Genomic DNA, 24923 nt, shown 5'->3' on the forward strand with positions numbered 1-24923 from the left:
TCCTGAGTTGCTGGGATTATAGTAGAGCACCACGGCACCTGGCTCAACCCCATTTTTAGATTCACGCAAAACAGCTTTGTCCATGCAGCCTGAAGATTTCGATAACTTATTGCTTTTTTTTATATACTGGTGATTTCATGGATGACATTATGTAGATTTCTTTTCATTTCAGAATCTGTAGCCTGTTGTGGTCTCAACCTCATAGGGCTAGAGAAGGGCTCAGTACATTACTGCACATGGAATACTTATGGTGGTGTCTAAGATGTTTTGCCCATTTGCTACCTCCAAAAGTTAATGAACGGGTTTCCCTCCCTAATTTAAAAAAACTTCTCATCCCAAATTGCAGTGTTTAAAAATCTGCACTACAGATTATATCTAATTTAGCACAATATCTATATTTAATCATTTTCTGTTGGACGCAGAAACATTTTATGTCTCAAGAGAAAGAATCATGATGCTAGATTTTCTAAATATTAAATTAGTTTTAGAGATACTGAATCAGGGCAGGAGTTGATGAGCTTTTTCTGTAAAGGAGCAGATAATAAATAATTTAGGGTTAGCAGATCACATATGGTTTCTCTTGCAACTGTTGCATTCTGCAGTTGTAGTGGAAAAAAAGCCACAGAGAATATGCAAATGAAGGGGTGTGGCTGTGTTCCAATAAAACTTTATTTACAAAGACCGGCTGATTGGATTTGGCATGCAGGACACAGGTTTTTGACCCTGGAAGGGGGGGGGGGGTTGAGAAAGTTTGCAGATCGCACTAGTAGTTCTTGAGGCTTCCAGGGAAACAGGGTCATGTCTGGGAGGGAGCCTCTGAACAGGAAATGAGTCGATTTTCAAAAGAGAGAAAAGTAGATGAAGAATTCCAGAAGGAATAAGCCTGATTTTGGTCCTGAGGCTCAGAATACCTTGCCCAAGGCAATCTGCACTGTAAGTGGCAGTCAGGAGCTCGAACCCCGACTCTCTGGCCTCGGAGGGTGCATACTGAATGGCTCCACTTCCCAGACCTGGAAGAGAACAGGAGTCGGCCTGCGGAGCAGGGGAGGTCTCTGTGGGTCTTCAGAGGAAGCTGATTGGATTTTTAAATTTTAAAAGGGTTTTAAAGTCCACTTTCTGGAAAATGGCTAGGGGCCCCGGAAGGGGTAGGGGAATAGGGGAAGAGATTTGGTGATAGCTGCCTAGAAGGTGAAGAACTAGCTCCCAGGCCGGGGCTTCTTGCAAACCTTCCCATTTTCCAGACAGTTGCAGAGGGACATTGATTTTCTTACATTTGTCGTTAGACCGTGTACTTTATATTCTTAAAAACCCCTTTGCTCTCTGATGTATCTATTTTCTCAGAGGGGTTGGAGGTGGCTGAGTGTCCATGGATAGATCAAGCTGCAAATTATCATTTGACAAGACAGAAAGCTGTGCGGTGTCCATTTGACAAGGTCACACGTAGCAAGTGTTTGGAAAACTTGCTGCAGATACGTCTGCTCCGCCCAGCATGGTCCAAAAGTAACCCAGGCAGACATCGAGTCTTCCCAGCCATGGTTTAGAATTCCCTCTTTCTATCTTAATGATACGCAGGCATTTGTTAATATAATAAGGTCCCTGGTGAAGCCTCGCCTTGTGTCAGGGTCTTGCCTGCTTTCGCTCTTTTGATCTTCACAACGAGCTCAATTGCTAAGAATTCTATCTTAGAAAGGAGGGAACGGTGTCGGTCATAGAGACTGGAGTGTGTGTAGTGGCGCTAACTCCACTGGAACTACCCTTTGGGGAGTTCTGCTTTCTTGCTGGTGACTACCGTAAACTCCTAGTAGGTGCCAGTTAGGCTGAGGTGAAAGCCTTAGTTTTACTGTTTCCTTGAGATATGAGAATCTGAGCCACCTCCTGAAGCTCCCTGAAGCTTCGATTTCTTTCTCTGTGCAGTGGGGATGAGTAGGCCCCGCGCTCTGAGCTGTAAAGATTAAGTGAAAGACCAAAACCTGCTTCCATCTCTGTAGCCTACATCTAGGAAACACCTATGAAGGTGATTAGCACCAGGCATGCAGGAGGTGTCTAATATATGCCCCCCCTAGAGTCTCTCATTTGTCTCCAGCTGATTGTTAGTGGGCTCCACCTGGCCAGGGTCATTTTTATGGCTCACACACTCACAGGGATGTGTGGCCTAGATCTGTTCAAAAAGCCAGATTTCGTTTTGTTTTGGGAACAGGAAAACAAGGAAATGAAATTGGAAGCATTTAAGACAATATCAGTGTGGGGGACCATTTGGTTAGGCTGGAGAAGAAAACACAGGCAAATTCCAAATCTGTGTAGATTTTGGGGTGCTGGGGAAATCACGGGGCAAGGCCCTATAGAAGAACAATGCCTTCCTTTTTTTTTTTTTTTTTTTGATCCGTTGCCAGTTTCTTAATGAAATAGGGCAAGAGGGAGCTAATTCTCTGCAGAGTCTAAAGTCCCTCGAGCCGAGCCAGCGCTTACATGAAGACAGAGCTTATTGAGGCTGGGCAGGGGAGTTGTCGCTGTGATCCGGGAGCCTTCATTCGGCCAACATAACTCCATTAGGTTTTGGAAGTGAACCCAGGTGGGAGGGAGGAGTCTGACGGTGATGCTCCCCAACCAGCTGGTAATTAAAACGGAGCCCTTTGAAGAACCGCTCCTCTCCACTGGCCCTGCCACCCTGGGATCTGATTGAATTCCAGGAAGCTGCTGCCTAAGCTCTGGCTGGCTTCCTGCGGTCCTGTGTTGCCTATATATTTACTGCTGAGGACATATCTGGACACAGCGCCGGGTGCAGCTTGTGCCCTTCTCAGTGTCTCTAATAACCGCAGCTCTGAAGGGCCCAGGGGCTGCTTTGTGAGCCCATCCCCCACCAAACCACCTGCCCTGCATCCTGCCCCTTTCCTGCTGCGATTTAATTTAAAAAAAAAAAAAAAGAAAGACAAACTGGTGTTTCACTTCCCACATTCTGGTTCTCGTTCTTCCTGGAGAACGAGGCCTGGCAAGTGACACGAGGGCACGTTAGGTTAAAGGAAACCTTATTTCCCCCTTTCTGCTAGAAAAATTGGAGGTACCAGAGTCGCCGGATCTTTGAAACCCAGTTCCTCATCAGAAGTGGGCTGCGGGTGACAGGCTGACAGATGGGTCCTGGTAATCTGACTCTGGCCTGACTGAACTGGACTTTAGAGAAGTGAGAGTTTGCATCAGACCTTTGCTTCCAGAAAGCTCTATATAGGAAAACAGTGTCAAGGGGATGAAACTTCACAACACTGGTGTCTGATATGATTTTGGATGCCCTATCCTCTGGATCCAAAGTGAAATTCGTAAAGAAAAATAAAAGGTAGAATTATCATATATTTTTTTTAAATTTGCTTTCCAAAATCTCCATCTAGAGTGTTAAAAAATTTAATAATTGTACAGTAAACAATGAGATAGAATCTGTGACTCCAAAATTCAATGGGGTGCCTATCAGCGGTCTTGTCTCTTCCTGCCCTGAAGAACTCTCCTAACGACCCCATCCTATGCTGATATGAGCACAAAATTTTTGTTCATCTTTTGTACAGTGGAAATAAGTGACTCTAGAAAATGGTACAATTCTAACATATGATCTCAGTAAAATCAGTATGCTCTCTAGTTGATATGGCTTCAAAACAAATTCAGCATTGCTCTCTTCCAACTTGATTATCTTTCCTAATCCCTTCTTACAAATCAACGTTGGTGAGGTGGTTAATTTCCATTCTACAGGAAGAACACACACACAAATAAGCACTAAATTGTCACAGAAACTAGGAAAAGATTATAGATTACGACAAGGTCAACGAATCAGTTCACAGAAGCTCAATTTTATTGGTAGTCCGAGGTATCTCAATTAAAACACACTTGGGCCATTTTTTACCTATCAAATTGACCCAACTATTTGTTCACTGATGGGCTCCATGCAGGTGAAGCACAGCTTCAGAGCTCTGGTCTGCTGAGCTCCTCCAGGAGGGCAGAGGTTATCTGCACGCACCGCAGGGCAATCCAATTTTATGGTTCAACTTCCTTTGTGCCCAGATCATTCCTAGCATAATTTGTTGCTAGCACGCATTTCATTTTTTAAGAAGGAAATGCTGTCACATTGTAAGTGGTGGATCTTAAGGAGACTAAAGTTCTAAAGCCTCTTGTATAAAGACACTAAAGAGCTAGGAAAGGGTGGAATGATGATTTGGTTAGCCATCCCAATGTTTTCCAAGCCCTAGACCCTTACACCGAGGTCCACCTTTGAGCAGAGGTGGAGGAGAGGGTAGAGTTGCAGAGAAAATGCCCTGACTATGGGCGGGGTGGGCACCTTGAAGTCAAATCCAGAGGGCTTGGAGGAAGTCAAGGGAGGGACCCTGGGCCATTCACAGGGAGGGGAGGGCCACTGGTGGGAGACAGAGCCCCCGGTCACCTGTTATGAGAAGCTCAGTCAGCAGGCCAAGGGAGACACTGACCACACAGCTCCCACTCCCTGGACATCCAGGAACCAGGTGCAGGGCTCACAAATGTGAGGCACGAGTTTGGAAATTTGCTCTGGCTCCCCCAAGGGATGGGGAGAAGGGGGAATTCACTCTTGGTCACCCAGCAAGTGAAAAGCAGGTTACGATGTGATCCCAGCCAGGTCGGCTTGCCTTCACAGTTCCCTTCCCTGTGCCAAGCCGCCTTTCTTACCTTGCAAAATTTTGCAAGCCCTGGATATACAGCAGCCAACCCCCGCGGGAGGGGTGAGGGCGAGAAACCACGCAGAGTTGTAAAACAAGAACAAAAGCTGCTGTCTGGGTTCACATGGGAGGTGGCTGCAGATGTTTCAGGACACCAAGCAGAGTCCTGCAGGACGGAAGCACCTCAGTTTCCCATGTATTTGATACTCAGCAGATTGATCCGTAATGAGATCAAGTCCCTTAACAAATAAAGAGCTAATGCAGACCTAATCCCACGTGGAAGATGAAAAATGTTTCTTAATCTTTTGCTTGGCCTGAAAAAGGAGACCTTGGAGCACGCGCGATGGCTACTCCCACCAGTCAACGGACATGGGTAGAAAGACCCGTGGCCAGGATAAAATTTAAATGCCCGCGGACTCTGCCCAGGGCTTTAACACACCAACAGCACAACATTAAACAAAGAGCGGTCCTTCTAAGCACGGGGCCCTGCGTGACTGTCCAGCTCGGCTTGGTCAGGTGGACCCTCGAGGTTGGTGCACTTTGCGCGGTCTACTTGAATGTCAACAAAGAGGTTAATAAGAGAAAACATATGTAGATTTAGAGGCAAAGGAATCTTGACTTTGGGGACTGTCACGGAGGGAGGGGAATGGTTTTTAGAAGAATATCTGCCCAATTCCTTCGCTTAGCACTTCCTGTTCTGCTCAGTGTGTCTCTTCCTGGTGTCATAGCCAGCTGGGCTTCAGAAGGCAAGTGGGATCAGCTCATTCTAAGAAGAAGGGCTAACTCCCACTGAAGCATGCATTTTAAATTTGTGTTTGTTTTCAACTTGATTAGGTTTCAGAAGGACAGGAGGACCCCTCCTGATGTGAGCTAAGGAAACCCCGAGGGCAGGAAGGGAGATGCCCCAGTCCAGGGGACCTTCCAGTGGTGATTCGGGAGTGACCATGGAAGATCTGTTGGACACAGGGGAAGCTGGCAGGGCCTTCCCTGGGGAAGAAGGGAGTGATGTGTCCCGGGGAGATAGGGAGGGTCAGTACTGAGTTTCCATAAAGGACATTTCTAGCAGCCAGGGTTTCACAGCCAGGGCAGGGGCTGATGGCTAAGAGGACATCCCCAAACAAGAAGGGGTCTTGGCTGCTGGCCCCACTTCTGCTTGGTGGCATTGTTTCTCTGCGTTTCATTTTCTCTCATGCTCAGGGAAGACAAGAAGCACAGGCAGTCCAGCAATAGTGGGTGTGCCCAGAAGGGTCAAAGCTATTGAGCACTCCTGCCCTGAGCCTGCTAGGAAGAGACCATGCCCAAAGACCAGCCGGGCCCGGAGCCAAGCGTTGAGCCTTGGGCACGCATTCCTCACTGCGAGAGAGGCACATGGAGCACTGGAGCAGAAGTCAGGCGCACGGAGCTGCAGAACCAGCTGGAATCTCTTACCTCCTTCCCCATCATTACCCCTTCCCGAAGTACTGAGCAGCGTGACCTCAGACCTGGTGTTTAGACCTAAGAGTCTCAGTCATCTCATCCCGAAATGAGAACCACAGCGATGGAAAACACGAGCACCCACATTAATCATGAAGCCGCGCTACATCAGGGCATTATATGAAGGTTTTGTTCAAACTGTGTTCATCCTCATTTGTCAAGTGAGTGAACTAAGACCCAGGAAGTCGAAGCAACTTGCCCAGGGTCACACAGCCAGTACAGAGGAGAGATCTGAACCCAGGTAACTTGACCATTCCACTTTCCTCTTTAGGGATGCTGGGAAGAAAATGGTCAGAACCCTCCATAAGATTACCCAGGCTCTGGCGGATTCTCAACAAATTTAACTCCATCCTATTTGCCTCTTGTTTCTCTGGAGCCCAGGGGTGCCATGGTATCATTTACTCATTCTGGTTCCACACGGAGTCCTGAAGAGATAACTCAGGAGGGTGAGATAATTGACTCAAGGTCACCTGGTATGGACACACCAACCCTGAGCATGGAATCCAGCACCTTCCATGTCACTCCAGGGGGCTTCACAAGTGGCCCACAGTTTGCGTTTTCTTTTCTTTTGTAATTTGGTGGGGATTTTTCTCTTTTTCAAGTTTGGAGAGCGAGACGGCTGGAGCTACAAATTAATGAACGCAGACATAATCTTGGTTTGGATTTATTTACATCTTCCATAAATCATATTTATTGAGTGCCTGGGGTGTACAAGGCGTTGTGAGAGGTCCCACACATTAAAGCAAGGAAAAAATAAACATTTCAGACACTTGGTGTATACTGCAGACTACTTAAATATCCAAAGGCATCAAATAAATCATCAGACTGTTTAGAAATAGGCTCTGGCACGCTCCCTGCAAAACTTCATACAAACCCCGCGATTGTGCAACATGCACGGGGGCTGGCCTCCACGCGGCACTGGGAATCTTTGCCAACAGGAGTGAGTGCAGCGGGTCAGAGGTCCCCGGAGCCGTCCATGTTTTGGAGTTGGGGGATATTGCAGCCTCCTTCGCAATCTCCCTCCTTGGACTAACATCTTCAAACCAGCAATTTGAAAAAAAAAAAAATGCAAACATAAAACATACGCAGCGTGCCATTTGCAATTATGCCAACCCACCCGAGAAGCCATATGCACCTCCTGGTAGAGGGGGAGTCTGGTTAGCAGCAAGCACGCACATGACACACACACATGTACAAACACACGTGTGGCACCTGCCACCTGTAAGAGCAGTGGAGAGGATGAGGGGAGATCCTGCGCATGCCACCGTGTCAACTGCAAACCGTTCTACACACAGAAAGCATTGCCCTACTTAGACTGGGACGGATCCGCGCTGCAAGTTAAAACTGAATGGGGCTGTGACTTTTCCTCAATTTAAACTTCCAGTGGACATGAAACCACTTGCTCTTGTTGCTTATCTCATTGCTCAGCAATGGGCTCCATTTCCTCCCATGTGCCCTTAGGATTCAGGGAGCACCAGCTTTGTGTCAGGCCCTGGGCTAGGCTCTGGGGAGATGGGCGGAGAGAGGACGTCCTTGAGGAGTCCACAGAGTACAGCCCTCAGAACAGACAAGCACCAACCACTGCACTCTGTGACGGGAGCAGGGGAGGTCTTCCCAGAGTCTGCCTGAAGTCTGAGTGATGGCCAGGGAGGCGTTCAGAGCTCAGATCACAGCTGTATTTTTACGCTAAGCCACAGACTATGAACCCTGTGCGAGACGCGATAGGGAGATGTCAAGGATTATTATATAAGGAGTGACAGTATCAGATTCGCCTTTTAGAAGCCTCTCTTTTTTCTATCATTTCCCTTTTTCAAGTTCCCTGTACTTTTGAGAATAAAATGAATGCTTGAGCAATGATCTTGTATGCTTCACACAAATTCCTCCAGGTTAGAGATTGCTCAATACGATGATTTTTGAGCCAAAATGAACCTCCAGATTGAAAACATACAAAGTGACAGAAGTGTGGAGTAGAAATGTTCAAGGTTTAGAATAAAAGAAGGGAAGGAAAAAAAAAAAGAGAAGGAGCAAAGGGGAAGGAGAGGGAAGGCAGGGAGAGAAGGAAGACAGAGGTTTTACATTGTCCATGTGCAAATCTTGACCTTGCTGTTTGCCAATGACACAAACCCAGATCAGTTCCTTATCTCATGTGAACCTCAGGTTCCTTATTTAGAAAAAAGGGAAACCCTAATAATTTCTCATAGAGTTGGTCCAGATGAGATGCTCACCCCTGGCTGAGATGGCTAGCCATCCCCCCAAAACCCAGGCTTTCCCTTCCACAGTTTGGAGTCATCAGCAGGCACAGCCACATCTATCAGACCCCTTTGCCTCTCCTTGTGTCCAAGGCACCAATTCTCACTCAGGGAATGTGAACACATCGTTGCGCGTCACGTTCGGACCAACATTTTTTAAAATGGGATGTGCCTTCTCCATGCCATCTTCTGCTTCTGATGGCTTGTGAGCAGATGATGTTGAGGATGTCCCTAGGGGATAATGAAACCAAGACAAAAGGAGCCTGGGTCCCTGAGTCACTGCCTGGAAGAGAGCCCCTCCCAACCAGGATCTCCTGATTGGACTTTTGGGGAAGGAGGCATCTTGCATTAAACCATTAAAAGTTTAAGGTTTGTTTGTTATAGCAGCTAGCTCTACCCTAAGTCACGTGGTGCGCTAAATCAGGCATACATAAGGTACAAGCAGTGTTTAATAAGTGCCAACTAAAGGGAGAATGCAGTGCACCAGCCTCTGGCATTTTCTTTTTACACACAAAAAAGACAAACTGCAATTTTGAGGTGATTCTTCTTCACCAGTGTCTTTGGGAGAGACCTTTAATCATCCAGCCCAAAACAAGATTATCTCTTTAAAGGAAAACAAAGACAACCCTGGGTTTCTTTCCTCCCCTTCCCCCTGCCAAATTCTAATGACCATTATTTAGCAGGTTCTTCAATTTAAAAAGTTACCATCAACTCACCGTCCTGGCGAAACTGTCAGTTGCTAAGAAATGGAGCGCAGCCAACTGATTAGTTTTGATGGACTGCAGTGTGGAAATTCAGTCTGTGTCACTGAAGTGCCTGTTCATCCAATTAACCAAATTACGGCGGGGAGCTCTGGCCAAGCGCAACACTTAGTGGACTGCTGCTCCGGGAGGCCAGGGGAGGAGGAGGAACTGGCTTCTCAAATGCCTGCTGCTCCTTCCTCCTCGTCTTCAGGCCAAGAGGAGGGCCAAGCGGAGAGAGCGGGCAAACAGGGTCTTCTCTACCGGTCTCCTGCCTGCCGTGGACACACGTAGACGTGGCTCTTTAAACCAAGGTCTTCATATTATTGTGACCACCACCTACTTTTTACTGACTTTTGAAGCAATTACTCTGTGCTGGGCCTGGGGATTGCTGCTGGGCATGTAGTTAAGAGCAGAGCTCCCAAGGCCGCGCCTCTCTGGGAGGAAAAATGGTCAACAGTAAAAGGTTTCAAACTTGACCCTCCCTGCAGGGGGCGATGAGGTGGGGTTGGGCGCTGGCTCTTGCACTGTAGGATGTCCAACGGCATCCCTGGCCTGAACGGACCCCTGGATGCCAGTAACTCACCAGCTCCCCCACCCAGTTGTGACAACATAGATGTCCCCAGGCATTGCCAGATGTCCCCCTCGGGAGCAAATTAGCCCTCTCGCCCTTCATCCTCCATTGAGAACCAGGGCTCAAGAGTTAGGTGAATGAAGAAGTCAGTAACTGGTCCTGAGATGCGGTGCTGGGCCAAGGGAAAAATGGCGTAGAGCTAGGGTAACGAGATAGAAGATGGGCGATCAGGCCGAGCGTTCCAGGGAAGCTGGAGCGTGAGAGGGGGCAGGATCAGCTATGTAAGAGCAGTCCTGTAGGCAGAGGGACAAAGGCCTGCAGTATGGAAGAGAAGGGCAGGTACCAGCAGGAACCGGGGTCAAGCAGAGCGGAGTGGGAGCAGGCGTGGGCACAGGATAGGTCTGGGAAGAGCATGGGGGCAGAGTCCAGGTTTTATCACCAGGGCGAGGGGTTTGGATTTTGCTTCAAGCGCAACGGAGAATGGCAGCGTAGTGTGGGCAGCCGCTGTCACGGACTGCCTTGCCTTAGTTTCCCCGTCTGCCATGGGGACAGGAGAGTGCCTGTCCCTTAGAGCTGTGGGGAGGATTGAATGCACCCGAGTAAGCAAAGTGTGGAGGCTGCTGCTGGGTAGGGAGGAAGCCTGGCGGGGACGCAGGGCATTGCTGGTGCTGGCTGGCGGGCAGTGAAAGCCAGAGCTCGGGACACGTGGGGGAGTCAGGGTGCCCCCACCCGGGAAAGCTTGGCCCTGGTGATTGGCTGTTAATTGTCTGGTGTGGAAGGCTTTGAGCAGGGGAATGGTTCGATTATTTTTTACATTTTTAAAATATAACTCTGGTGCTTGTGCAGAGTGGCTTGGGAGACAGGGTTGGGGTGGATGCAGACCGGTTGGGTGGCCCTGGCAGTTATATAGCCTAGAGATGGTCCCTTCATCCAGGTGCTATGGTGGTGTGGAGATCGGGGTTAGAGCTCAGACACGTCTCGGGGAGGAAAGAGATGAACTTGCCGGAAGAGAGGAGGTGACAGAAAGGACAGCATCTGAGTGAAGTTCCTGGAGTTAGCAGCTAGGTGGAAGGTGACGTGAGCACTAAATACCGCAGTTGCTGCCCCTCAGTAAGAACAATGACGATTACCATGTTCACTGTGGCCTTTCATTACACATTGGCGCGTGGTCACAGGTAACTTCCTCACATTGCTCCAAACCTCTCCAAGTCGTTGTGAGGAGACTTTCATTAGATTTTGTGGATGTGACAGTGAGACTCAGAGAAGCTAAAGGACTTTCACAAAGCCACCCAGGGCGTGGTGGCCCATGAGGGTCACAATAAGCCTCTCTTTGGAGAGACCGTGCCCACCACACAGCTGGTCCCACTTTCTCTCCATTCTGAACCTGGGTGTCCAGTAGGGTCGTCAGAATGTGTCCCATGTAAGGACACCAGGAGACACTGCAGCACGGGCTGGACAAGAAGGACTTGGATCTTGGTTTCTTCACTTCCAAACACTTCCCCCAAAGCTTTCTGAGTCTTTTTTCCTTATCAGGATTCCCAGAGGTAGCTGGGTAGCTGAAAGTATCCTGGGCACGTCAGCACCCTCACCACCAGCACCAGCACCAGCGTCACCACCACTATCACCAACACCAGCACTAGCATCACAAGCATAACAGCAGCCTTACTAACTTCATCATCAAAACAAAAGTCACATTTATTGAATGCTAAGAATGCCATAGGTACAGAGTAAGATGGCTCACCTTACTGGAGCCTATAGAAAGGTGAATCATGCTATTAGCCCAAAATACAGAGTAAAACCCAAGGCTTGACAAACTATGGAACCAACCTAGTTGCCCTTCAACAGAAGAGTGCATAAAGAATATGTGGTATATCTACACAATGGAATATGATTCAGCCTTAAAGAAGAATAAAATTATGGCATTTGCTGGTAAATGGATGAAGCTGGAGAATATCATGCTAAGCAAAACAAGTCAATCCCCCAAAACCAAAGGCTGAACATTTTCTCTGATATGTGGATGCTGATTCACAAATGGGGAAGGGGGCTAGGGAAAAATAGAGGTACTTTGAATTAGGGAGAAGGGAGTGAAGGGAAAGGAGGTGGTATGGAGGTAGGAAGGTACAATGAATTGGACATAATTACTCTGTGCGCCTATATGACTACATGACTGGTGTGATTCTACATCATGTACAACTAGAAGAATGACAAGTTGTTCTCCACTTATGTATGATGTATCAAAATGCATTGTACTGTCATATATAACTAATTAGAATTTAAAAAATCTTTAAAAAAACATGATTTTTGTGCTCTACATGTGTAATAAGAATTGTAATGCATTGTAATGCAACAAACAAACAAACAAACAAACAAAAACAACAAACCAAGGCTTGGGAAAGATCACTGAAATTCCTCCAGTCACAGGGCCAACTAAATTCCTCCAGTCACAGGGCAGAACTAAAATGCAAACCCGTTTTAAGAGTTCTTGGGCCAAAGTATTTGTTATTACAATTAACTCACTCTCCATACGTATGCAAATATCCCTTGTGTACTCTTCACCAATGGTGATAACAAGGCACTCACAGGAAAAGAAGTCCTCCTGACACTGCCCAACAGTCTCCTAGTACAGTGAAAATTCTACTTCAGTCAAAGAAAGTTAAGGCTTGTTAGAACAAACGGATGTGGTATACGAGAAGCTTTCAGATCTGAGTGACATCCCATCATCCAACAAAGAAATGTGTCCTTTGTCACAAATCTGAAACCATGACAAATTGTGCTTGTGGGGTCTAATTAGCCGAAAAAGGAAAAAACAGAAAAAGAAAAAAACAAAGTCCCCACAAACCAAATAAAAAAAAAAAAAAGATCTCCCCTTACCCTATTTGCATGCCCTGGTTCTCATCCTTGCTGTTTTTCCAGGAGTGGTCCTAGCCACAGGGCAGACAGCCCTAAGGACTTTCCTAGGTTAGCATCTGCCTTGATCATATCTCATGAAGCATCTCTGGAACTGGGCACTTGCATCATATTGTTGGAACCCACAGATGGGCAGACCACCCTAAGCTGTCCCGCGGGGCTCAGGAAGGTACGCCTGCCACCACACCAACCATCATCATAAGCGGAAACTCTTTCCATTTTGCTTGAAAACAGATCGCCGGGGCCATGTTGTTGTTTCTGTCAGTGATGTCGATACTTCCCTCGGCTTAGAGACCTGCCCTATGTGAGTGTCATGAATGCAAATCTTGTGGTAAAGGCCATTTACATTAGCAAACTCCTGACTTTTGATCAATAATCTTTAAAATGTCATCTGGATTATGTCTCTCTTTGGATTATTTATTAGAATTCTTCCCGCTGCGCATGGCTGGCCGGTGTGCATGTCTTTGGCAAGAGGTCTAGGAGTTTGTAAGTGGTTTATTGACTTGGTCTTCCTACCCACCCCCCACCTGCCCTGGCACTATTTTTTTTTTTGCCTTATAGGTTGGTGCAGTGACAGAGAAGCCAACCTCAGGGTGTGGCTCTGACAGTTAAAAGCCAAACTGCCCTCTGTAGGTGAAATCAACCTGGAGCCTGCAGCTGTGTGTCCTCCGAGAACTTGCAAATGGTCATGTGGCAGAGGTGGCCACCTTCCCCTTCAGCGCAATACTGATCATGACCTTGAAGAGGCTTCAGAGGGCTGATCCGAGGAATTCTGACACTCCTAGTCAGCTCAGAGCTGGTGTTCGCTGAGTACCTCCTACTCCGGTCCTTAGGCAGGATGTAGAGAGCCCAGGAATTAGAAATGCTTACATGTATTTTGTAGGTGAGAAAACTGAGGACCCAGTGAGGCTAAGTGAGTACATGACTCAATTTGGGAGATTGGACCCAAGTCACTGACATTCCACAGAGCTGTTTTTCCCAAACTGCTCCCTTTATATGAGCCTCACAAGAGGTTAAACAAATACCCCATTGTCCAAACGGGGTCGGGGGCTGTTTTGAATATGAGAGCAATGCTGTGAAGAACCACGTCTGGACAAGCACACATCAGGACAGTTGCAGACAACCCAGGATCTGGGCTGCCTGGAGCAAATTTCTCGTGTCCCGTGACAGACCCATTGGCCCAACCCTCCAGGGAAGGGGCTTGGGACCTGCCATCTGATGAGCCTCCCAGACAACTCTTATTGCTGCAAAGTGGTCCCCGAGTCCTCGTTAGCTGCTTCAGAGTCATGCAGGGAGCTTATTAGAAAACTGACTTGTGGCTCCCCCTCCCCCTATTTATTGATATGAGGTGCGTCTGGCCGGCGGACTCAAAATTTTGCATCTTAACACACGCTGCTTGCTTTCTTTAGGAATCTTTATCGAGTATATAAGGACCGAATTTGGCATGTAGCCTTCTGCTTTGCCACATTTGGAAGTGAAGGTCCTCCTCTTAACTTTAAAGCAAAATTGCTATCGTCTATTGCAAAGATGATGGTTAAAAAGAGGAAATAGTCCCCACTGCTCGCAGGCTGTGGCTGGAACTCAGGGCCACTTACTTCTGTGTGTCCAATGTGCTTGCTTAGATCTACAAAAGAACTCTCCCAGTTTCACTGGGTCACATTTAAATTATTTAGAATCATGTTTAGCATGTACAAAAAAACCACACACTGGCCATCATTCTTTTTACCTGTGCCTGATTTTATTTAACCTACTGACTTCTTGTTTCTCATTACGTTTATCTAGTATTGTATCTGATTATAACATAACGTGTCTTCCAAACCCTTGACCACCACACTGCCACTCGACATCTGATCATAATGTTCCTCTGCTCAAAATCAATTTTGTGTAACTCTTCCCATTCCATCTAACCCTGTCCCAAAATATAACAGGAACAGAAAGAAACTGGTTATAATAATAACATGCTAAAAGAGAGAGAACAATCTTATATTCTGAAAACAGAGAATGACGTCATTAAAAATATTGCTCTATCAAGCTTTATAGTGGCTGCATAGCATTCCATTTTAAGTGAAAATTGTGCCTTACTTAACTAGTGGTGTCTTATTGGGCATTAGGATGCTTTGGAGTTTGGGTACTATAATTATTATTTACTTGTTTGTTTGTATGCTTTGACTAGTTTTAATAATTTCCTCTAGATAAAGCCAAAGGAATTATTTTGAATTTGGTAAATTCGATTTTGTTATGAATGAGATCTGAAACATGAATAAGACCCTCATCCCCTGTTTCTTTGATGCAGGGTCGTTCTTTGTAATTCCTTTTCCCACCTCATCTTTTTCTAAGGAAAAACAGGGCCAAGAATTGGCTACAATGATGAATACTTGGTAGATAATAATAAAAAAAGAAATGATATTCTGAAAACGGGGGCGGGGGGAATGGGTCACTCTTTGTTTAATGGCAATGAAAAATGAAAGGCTTTCGCTTTCATGTTAAAATCCAAATAATGCCTTCAGAAGCGCTGAGCTTCACCGTCAAGGAAGGAAGCAGGATTCTTAAGCCGAGGGTGGACCACTTCTGTCTTCGTCTTTGAGGCAAACAGGACTGTTGCAGCCGACCTGGATGATGGCAGAGAATGCCCGTGTCTCCCTATGGCACACGTGGGCCCTGTCACTGGCACTCCGGGTTGGACTGTAGTTCGTAACAGACGGAGCCTGAAGAAGAACAGTCACTCACGAGAGCACCCCTTGGAGATCCGTTTGCACAGTCTTATTTTTAAATACCCAGCGACCATCCTTCTGCCTTGTTTTGCTTATATCCCAGGGAGAACTGGCAAATGATACCCTTAGAATTTGATAAGATTAACCCACTGTCAAAACCACTATCTACCTACCTACCTTTCTTGAGTTCACAAATGAGATGCAAGCTCACCCCACAGGTGACTCCCTGGAGTTACCAATGACAGTTACACTGAATCTGAACCCAGACCTGGCCAGGTAATGGCTGGGTGAACTCCACCAAGCTCCTGCACTCAGAACCAGGCAGGGGATCTGGCACTCAGAGAGCCCAGGACAAATGCTGTGTGGGGCTTTTGCTAAGCCTCCTGCCCAGCGTGCAGCCTCCGTGCGACAGTGAGGTCCTTGCTGGAGGAATACGACCTTCCCTCTTGACTGCAGCTGCACACAGCATGGGGTGTGCAGAAGTATGTGTGAGAGGTGTGCAAAGCCCTGGAGCCCTCCATGCAGGACTCCGCCTTCCACGAGTGCACCCACGGGGCCTCAGCCGCGGGCTGTGGGTGGCAGATGTGTTGTGGCATGCGCGGCAGCCAGCCAGGACTCTCGGTGGGGACATCGGCAGAGCACGTTAGCGTTGACAGGGAGAACCGGCCCCGGATCCAAAGCGAAGCTGTCCCCTGGACCCATTTTTAATGGGCATCTGTGACTTTTGTCCTCCACACGGCTGGAGCACATCTTCCCTGACACGGCTCCCAGCCCTCCCCATTATCGAGCAAAGTTCTCGTGCTTTGCACACACGGAGCAAAAGAACAAAAGTGGCAGGGGAAGTGTCAGAGAAAGATCTGAGGCAGAGTTTCAAATGATATGCCTGCCGTCAACAGGGCCGGGCTGGGGACAGTGTGGCCATTATCAAGGTCCACAGAGGTTTCCTTGACAGCCCAATCCCAGCTCCACGTCCTCGCATCCCCTGCTCTGCGCATCCCGGGCTAAGAGCGCGGGGGTCTCCTCTTGACTCCTGCCTATGTGCTCAAGTTGCCTGCCGAGGGGCAGGTGGCGGGGGCTCAGGAACCATGGGCCCTTTTATCCCAGACAAGAACAGCAGGTCAAATGCCATCGCAATTTCCTTCTCTCCTTCCTGGGAGAAGACAGGGAAAATGTACATAATTTTTAAATCAGGAAAAAGGAAATCCACCCTCTCTCCCTCTCTCTCTTTTAATATCGTCCTTTCAAGGATGTCTCTATTTGCATAGTTTGATCCTCTTCCCCTACCCAGCACCAACATTAGTGTGACCTTTTCCTGCTAATTGGAAAATCTTACGGAAATAAACCCTGTCAGAAAATGAGAAGTGACTCCCCCTTTGGATGGCCAAACGACCTCAGAGGGGGAAAGAAGTTCTGAATTTCTGCTCCTTTTGCACACACTGCAAAATCTTTATTACTTCGGAGAGCCTTGAAGCTCAGTAATGCCCCTCCAGTGCCAAGCGGAGTAAATAAATTTCTTCTTATGACCACTTTGGAGAAACACACAACCAGATTCACTCAGCAGGGATAGATAGTGGACAGGATAATGAAGAGAGAATAAGAATATGATCGGGGTTTACAGCCTCTTCTGTCTCTTTAAAGGGTTTTAATCCTTCAGAAACAGGATACGGGGTCCATTTCCTTAAAGATACAGTGTCCCTTCTGGGAGGAGTAATGTTATAAAAAGCTAAGATGTAACATCTATCTCCCGATATTGATTGGCACTTTAGTGTGATAAAAGGGGTTGAACCTGAAGGGGAAAAGAGGGGAAGAGGTAAGTGAGAATGACTCTTTGAAGAATTCAAAGTGTCCCTCTCATCTCAGGCCCAACTTCAACCCAAGTAGCGAGGGCACTGGGTGACATCCACTGACGTGGCTGCGTGATCAGGGCGGGTTTTGGAACCACGGTTTCCTCTCCACCAGGAAATAAACGCCATTCCAAAAGCAATGCGATGATTCTGATGGTGCACTCTGGTGGCTCTTAAATTGACCCAAATGAGTCAGGCCTGCTATTCTGATCCGGTGTCATGGGCCTCAACAGCAAAGTCCTGCCTCTGGAGAGGCACTTGGTTAAGCGCTCTGGTGACCCAGCTGCCTGGGCCGCCCCAGCCTCGTGCAGCTGGTTTCATGGACGCTCCGGTCTGCTTCCCACCTCTCGAGCAGCAGCACCCGCAGCCTACACACCCTTGCCATCCCTCCTGGACAGGCTGAGTGGCTGTGACAGTGAAACATGACGCCGGACCTTGGTTAGGCACTCATTCTGGGGTGCAGAGGAGGTGGCTCAGTGGCAGAGTGCTTGCCTGGTAATGCAGGAGGCCCTGGGCTCGTTTCCCAAGGACTACCAAAAACATAAAAAAAAATTACTGGGGAATTCTCACTGTTTCTCTGCTCCACCTCCAGATTTCAAACACCCCCTCTGTATAAGATATTTGCACTTAATCCTCATAATACCCTCAGCCTTAAGGATTCTTAATCCAGCCTACAGAATAGGAGGGGAAGGCTCAGACAGGTCCTCTGTCTTGCCCAAGGACACAGAGCACCTGGAGGGCAGAGTGGGTCAGAACACCATCCTCCCATCTGTCTGGCTTTTTTGGGGGCTCCTGCTCCAGGCCGGTGGGTTCGTTCTATTTTCGATGGCAGTGCCCTATTTACTAGGAAGTGGCACAATTGTGGTTTCAACATCCACCTCTCCATGCAAAAGGATCATGGAGTCCCTGAATTTCTGAGGCCCGGACTCCTGGGACCTCTAAATTTCAGATCCTTGAAATTGTGATTTGGGGAATCTGGGGAAGCACAGAATCTTTGCCTTAAGCCGTCCCTGAGATTTCTCATTTCTGGAGTGGAACTCAGCAATGGGAGTGTCCACTCCCACCCACGAGGTGCAGCAGGAGGTGGCACTGGGGTGTCCAGTGACAAACATAAAGTCGCAGCCTATATACACAACAACATGCTGGGAGCTTGGGCAGCTGTGCCACGGGTGGGCTTTGTGGGGTGCTGCCTTCTTCACTCTGTCACCCTGGGGAAAAAATACGATGACTTTGAAAATGCCAAGCACCCCGTTTGCACAGCCTGGGGCAGCAGGCCTGGCTGCGTCCAGTGTGGAAAAGTCACCGTTGGGGTGACTCTGTCCCTCCTTTTGGCCCTGGTTCCTGTCTCCAGACCTGAGCTGCCCAGAAAGTGTCCATCCAGAGCTCTGGGCAGCCAGGGACTCACTCGGGGCTTGTTCCTAGGGGAGGTGGCACCTGCTTCAGGGACCTGGGAAAGTGACCGAGTCACAAAATGTCCTGCCAAAGGGCCGAGGCAGCCACACCCTTGACTCGGAATTAGGTCATCTGCTCTGCTCCAGGAGGGTTCAGGGCCAACTTCTGGGCACGAATAACGTCACCCGGAGACGGCCGTCCCCTGCTTTTGTCACTGCAGGACTTCTCAGCCAGGGTCACGTGTACCACCTCTTCTAGAATTGCAAAGAGCATCCCAGGACATTTTGGTGCCCACGTTGGCCCGCAGCTGGGACAAGGATGCGTCGGGACACAGAGGTGAGATCTCGAGGAGCGGCCCAGAGAGAGAGGAGGGTTGACTCCAGGCTCTGTCCTTCAACAGCTGCTGGACTTGGGCAGTTCCTCTATTTCCCCAGACCTGAGAATCGTCGCCGGAGTCACACGGGCTCATAGTGGGCTGGTATTCACGGAACACCTTCTGCTAGGGTCGTGCTACCTGGCACCTCAATAAACAACCACCTGACCCGCTAAGGATTATTTATCTTTTTAACAGATTAAAAAACAAGAAGCCAAATGCCCAAAGTCGTTCAGCTAATGAAAAGTGGAGGCCGTTAGAAGAAGCTGGCACCTGGCTTTCAACCCTAGCGATGGGGCCGGCTTCCCCACACGGCACCACTGATATTTTGAACCAGATACTTCTCTGTGGTGGGGGACTGTCCCGTGCGTTACAGAGTGCCTAACTAGATGCCAGTAGGCAGCACCCCCTCGACATCCTCGACTAAGTGTCTCCAGATGTCACCAAAGTCAGGGAGGAGGGAGGGCTTTAAGCCACTCCCCGGCAGGATCTGCTGAAATAGATGGCGAGTCCTATGGGACAGAGGTGTCCAGATGCAGAGCCTGGAATGTGGAGTAGGGACACATTGTGTGCTGTTATTCCATCTCAGAATTTGGAATCTTTTCCCTATAATTTGTGTCAAGGGTACAGAAAGAGAGAAAGAAACAAATGTCAGGCTTCCCTGACTCCAGTATGATATCAAATAAATAAATAAATAAAATTAAGAAAAATATGCAAACTCTTTGGGAAAAATTTCAGAGTCATTTGAGGTTATGAGATTGGTCATGTCACACCCAATGGCACAGAGCTGAGTGCACCGTAAGTCCCCAAGCCCATGAAACTGGGGTAAGAGCTGGGGCAGGAGAGCTCATCTGCTTGGACCCTGTCCTGTCAGGCTGAGAGCCCTGTGAGGTGGGGTCTTAGTTTTTAGCCTTTCCAGAGGGTCAGCTGAGGTTCTAGGGAAGCAAGAGACTTGGCCCAAGATATATAGTCAGTCTGCAGCACAGCCAGAGACTCCAGGCTCCGTCCTGGAACATGGCGGATTGTGACGACAACATGCTGTGCCTGGCGACAACCACGCTCTGCACTGGACCTTTGGGCCAAGGTGTCCGGGTGGGCAGGAGGGAGTCCGGGGCACTGTCCAGTGGAGAGGATGAGGATGGAGAGCTAGAGATGGAAGCCACGGAGGCTGAACAGGCGACGTGAGGAAGGGGCTGGTGGCTGTGGATGGCGGGGAGCAGCAGTGGGGTTTGGGAGGGAGCGGGAATCACAGATTTCCCTACAGCTCACTTCTCCTTTCAGAGGCAAAAGAGGTTGGCGTTGGGGAGGGAGAAAGGCAGTGCACCCCAGGATGTCCACATGTCCAAGGGAGCACTGTCCCAGGAACACACTGGGTGTATTTCAACCCGCTTCTCTCCACTCAGCCACCCTAGTGCCCAGAACTGTTGAAAACTAGCAAGAGCTTAATTCTTCTAGTAAACACACACACACACACACACACACACACACACACACACACACACATACACACACACCACACTTGGGAGGGGGGAGGAATCCTACAAACAAATCATGTGTACGAGAAATCCAGAGAGACAGTGTCGGATTGGGAGGGGGAAAACCGAGGGAGACAGAATCCAAGAGCTGACAAATCTCTGGGGAAAGAACAAAAAACCTGTTTGGGAAATAGTCAGAAGTTGTTTCATAACATTTAAAACCAAAGTTGGCTCAAATATAAAAGATTTTTCCTTCCTCGATAAGATGACTCTCCCCCCACCAACCATTTCAACAGCGCTAAAGCCATCTTGACTGGAGGACAGTTAATCCGAAGTCTATCTTCCTGAAGGATCCTCACTAAAACTCCCGCAAGCCTTGGCAGAGGGTGACCCGACTCCCCGATGTTTCACAACTTCCCTCCTGGAAAATGCATCCCAAATGCTTAAAATAGAATCAGGTCTCCGGCTGGCCCTGGTGGACAGGAGTTGAATTCACAGAGCAGAGGAGGCAGGGGTCCCCAGAGAAGGCTCAGCTTATGTTGGGGTCTGGGTTTGCCCAGAGATGGGGCAGGAAAAGGACAGCAGGAGGGGATACATCCAGTTGTCCACTTCCCACTGACCTCCTACTCCATGAATCTCCAGAATGTCCCAGCGGGTCAGGTAGGGCCCAGTGGAGTCCCTGAAGGGCCCCTCCCAGCTCCAGAGCCCAAGGCAGTGGATTTCTCACAACAAGGCAGCACCCTGCTGTGTGCACTCTGTTTGACTTTCCAACCATGGCCTCCTTGCCTGTGGAATAAGTCCTGGTCTAGGTAATGAGATGAGAAGAGCACGCAGTAGGGACTCAAATGTGACTAGTCTTAAACTAAAATGAAGTTATTTCTAACACCCCGGGGGGCGGGGGGTGGCTGACAATGTGGTGTCACAGAGGAGTCCCACATGGGGGTTCGTGCTGAACTTTAGCATTCTGGGGAGACAGCCAGGATAAGGCCAACCATTCCAGCCTCCACGGCCACGTGGCGACAGTGTGGCACGTGGGGATGGTGACCATAGTGCCCAAGTTTAGAGTGTCCCATCACTGTCATATTCCTTAAGGGACATGAGGCTGTTTCCTGATGGGAGCTTACACAAATCCCAAATAGGAATACCAAACATCCAGAAAAATGCTTTCCCAGTCTCCACTTCAATAGCTATTATTCTAGAATTCTCTATGCCCCACTCCATTCTCTTCTCCTTAGAGTCACATTTTCACACACTTACACATTTACACTCATGCATACACACACTCACCCCACACAAGCACATGCACACATAAGCTCACACACACGTGCTCACACTCATGCATACCTATGTACACACAGGTACACTCATGCACCCAGCCTCCTACCATACATGCTAAGGGTGCAAGCTCTCAATTTTAACTAGAGAGTAGGAATTCCTCAGGCCACCTGATCATTTTCCAGCTGTCTCACACAGCCTGGATGGGTGCCTGATTTCACGAAACCAATGTAGCAGCCCCTCTAGGTCCAAAGCTTTAACTCCTGCTCTAGAGTCGTCCTAGCCTAGTACAGAGGGTGCTGAAGCCCTTCCTCCCCTGCCACATCCTCAGTTCTGTGTCTCCTGCTCCTCACTGATTCCCACCTGGACGTCTCTGAGTGTGCTTCTCTGTCCATTTCCTTCCTTTCCTGTTCATTCAACAGTCATGGCTGAGACCTCCAGGATACCAGGGTCTGAGCTGGGTCGGGGTGGATGGATGCCACTTCCATGCCTGTAAGCCAGCCTCCCTCTCTCATGACCTCGGTGCTTCACTGGTACAGCTCTAGCAGTAGGCTGCACCAGGTGACCCCTGGGGGAGCCATCCTTCACTCCCCCATTCCCTCTTTCTATGCATCCAATCACTGTCAATCCCAAGTATCTCTTGGACTGGCTTCTCCCCATCACCTAGGTTGAGTGGCCACTTCCTTTTGTCTGGACTGTTGCAACAGCCACTCACCCTGTTTCCACTCCACATGTCCTATAGTTCAATCCCTCCACTGCCAAGGAAATTTGATGATTGTCACCATCAAAACTATCTGGTATCAAGCACTCCTGGGCTTCCACAGCTCTAATGTCAAATACCAAGACCACTGCATGCCGCAGAAGTCCTGCTCACACTATGTACCCCCTCTCTCTGTGGCAGCTTTAAGTTCCCTCAACCCCTCTTCCTCCCATTCCAGAGCCCTCACCATGGGCTGCTCCTGCTGCCCGGAGCCCTCCCCTCCCTCTGCTGGAGGGGAGCCTTCCTGAGCCTCTGTGCTAGACAGTCCACCCTCTAGGCTCCCTGACAGCCCCTGGGTCCAAGGCCACCTGGCAGAGATCTTGGGTCCTACACACCCTTGTGTTTCTGGGTCTCTTCCTTCACTAAAAAGCATTAAAAATAATATTTAATCATTGATATGAAAGCAGATATAGTCCAGGCTGGGTTCATTATCATTCATATATTATTATTGTTTTTTTTCTTTGAATTTAAAATAAATGAAAGCAAACCCCTTCCGTGGGCCCCCAAGGGTCCTCTGGGCACGTCTCCTGTTTCTGTTGGTGTGCACTTGGCATCTGGCTAAGTTTACAGTTACTGAGAGATTTTCATAACTAATTTCAGTCTCTGCCTCTGAGCTGCACGAGGCTGGGCGCCACATCTGCCTCCTCACCATCGAGTTCCCAGAAGTCACCAGAGCAGGTGCCACGCAGGCGACGGCTCAGGGAATGGCAGCTGGACGAGTGACTGACAGGCTGGCCTCCAGGGCACCCAGGAGGGGAAGATGACGTTCTCCTCCCCACCCGGCGTCTGACATCGGAGGTGGCCCAAGCTCCCCTGCGGAAGGGCGGGAGTCCCCCTTGTGCAGGCTCTGCCGGCCTGTGTGGGGCTCAGCACCTCAGCAGCTCCCCTGCAGCGGAGGCTGCCGCACAGGACACTTGGTCCAAGCACACAGGAGCGGCATCGCTGCGGGGCACCACGTACAGTACTCCAAAGGCCAGTTCCTGGGTGGTGTCCCATTGCCGCCAGCAGCACCTCGCCGGCGTGTGGAAGGAACTTGAACTTGAGGCTGCAGTTCCAGGGCATGACGGCCTCACACTGCAGCCCCCACCTGCAGGGGAAGGGGCAGCAGGGTCAGGAGCCTTCTCCAGGCACAACCAAGGTGTCTGCTTCTCACCCGATGGCAGTGGGACCCACCAAAGGAGGCTGAGCTGCCCACCCCCTGTGGGTTACAGGGTGCCGGTGACGACTGCCGGGACGTCATGCCATGTCCCATGTTCCAAAAGTCTGACCTTCAAGTGATGAACACACAGCAGCCAGCCTGACCCTTGACCTCCCCCTGAACACTGATCTCCCAGCTGTGATTATTTTTAATTTTGATGACGTCCATCTGGGAGAAGGCAGCGCAGCAGAGCTATATGATCCCACCCCACCACGGAGATCCCAGCCAACACGCTGACGCTCAAGGCAGGGGAGAAAGAGAACGGGTTGGGGGCCGTGACGAAAGGAGTGTTGAGCCCCCCTGCTCAGGACTGGCCACTTAACCTTCTGGTGCAGATTAAAGGGACATTGCAGAAGGAGGCTTCCTGCGCGCCGGACACAGAGAGGCTTTCGGGCTGGCTGCCTCCTGAGGATGAGCATGAACTTTTAAGAGTCTGCCTTTGTCTGCAAACAAGAATGCCTCTCCAATTAGAAGCCCACATGTGCCACGGAGTAATGGCAAATTCTTGCTCTGGAGCCTATTTCTGGGGAGTCCAAGATTTAAGTGGGCCAAAAGGAGGCCACAATTGTGGCTCTTCTGATTTGAGGGGGCATGTCCCCGTCGGAGTGGTCTGTACCAAGTTGGGCTTCAGACCAGGCCACTTCTGGCTGCCAAGAAGGCCACAGATTTACAGTACAGAAAGGAACTCAAGGCTCCTGACCACGTGCACGTCCACGGGAGGTCTGGCTAAGGCAGGTTGGGCTCAGGGAAGGAGCCAGTGCTCAGATCCCAGATGACTCCAGAGGCTGGTGTGAGAAGGAGTCGGGAACATTCAGAGCCGACATGAATATGGGAGTGTCACAAATTCCTGGGTCCCCAACCCTTCTCCCTCTTTACATCATCTGCCCCTGACCGCACCCTCTGTCTTGAAATGTAGAGCCAGGAGGCTATTCTGTGTCACCACGTGCTCTTCTAGACCAGGCCACCTCGTCGTGTCTACCTAAGGGCAAGCTATTAAATTTTTGTGGGAGGTCCCAGGAAGTGACAGGTTATCAGTTCTAGTAGCTTTTGACAGGGTGTTGGCTAATAGTGCCTTAACAGGAAGTCTGAGCACAACAAGTTGTTCCTATGATAGAATGCCGGCAACTTCAGACCATACCTTGCTGAAGAACCTTCTAGAAGCAACTTAAGCTTAATACACTGCCTTCTAAGTTAATCAGATCATCCATTCAACTTGTTCTTGGGGGTATATCCAGCCCAGAAGTAGAGTTCAGATAATAATGAAACCATCATCCAAATCAAGGCCAGA

General features: G+C 49.1%; 1 protein-coding gene across 3 annotated transcripts in view; it reads right to left on the reverse strand.

Annotated features, from left to right (window-relative positions):
- Positions 1 to 24923, reverse strand: part of Maf (MAF bZIP transcription factor) — a 310546-nt gene that overhangs the window by 84550 nt on the left and 201073 nt on the right. The window contains exons 1-2 of one of the 3 annotated variants that reach the window (XR_013089181.1): positions 9103 to 9287; positions 6833 to 7173 (exon numbers count right to left, since the gene is read on the reverse strand). The exons of 1 other annotated variant lie outside the window; for it this stretch is intronic. The gene's annotated coding sequence lies outside the window, so the exon portion shown is untranslated. Of the gene's footprint in view, positions 1 to 6832; positions 7174 to 9102; positions 9288 to 24923 lie in introns of those variants that run through there. One more of the 3 variants, XM_076838508.2, reaches the window with a different exon arrangement.

This window comes from Callospermophilus lateralis, chromosome 18 (assembly GCF_048772815.1).
Source record: "Callospermophilus lateralis isolate mCalLat2 chromosome 18, mCalLat2.hap1, whole genome shotgun sequence".
Taxonomy (NCBI): domain Eukaryota; kingdom Metazoa; phylum Chordata; class Mammalia; order Rodentia; family Sciuridae; genus Callospermophilus; species Callospermophilus lateralis.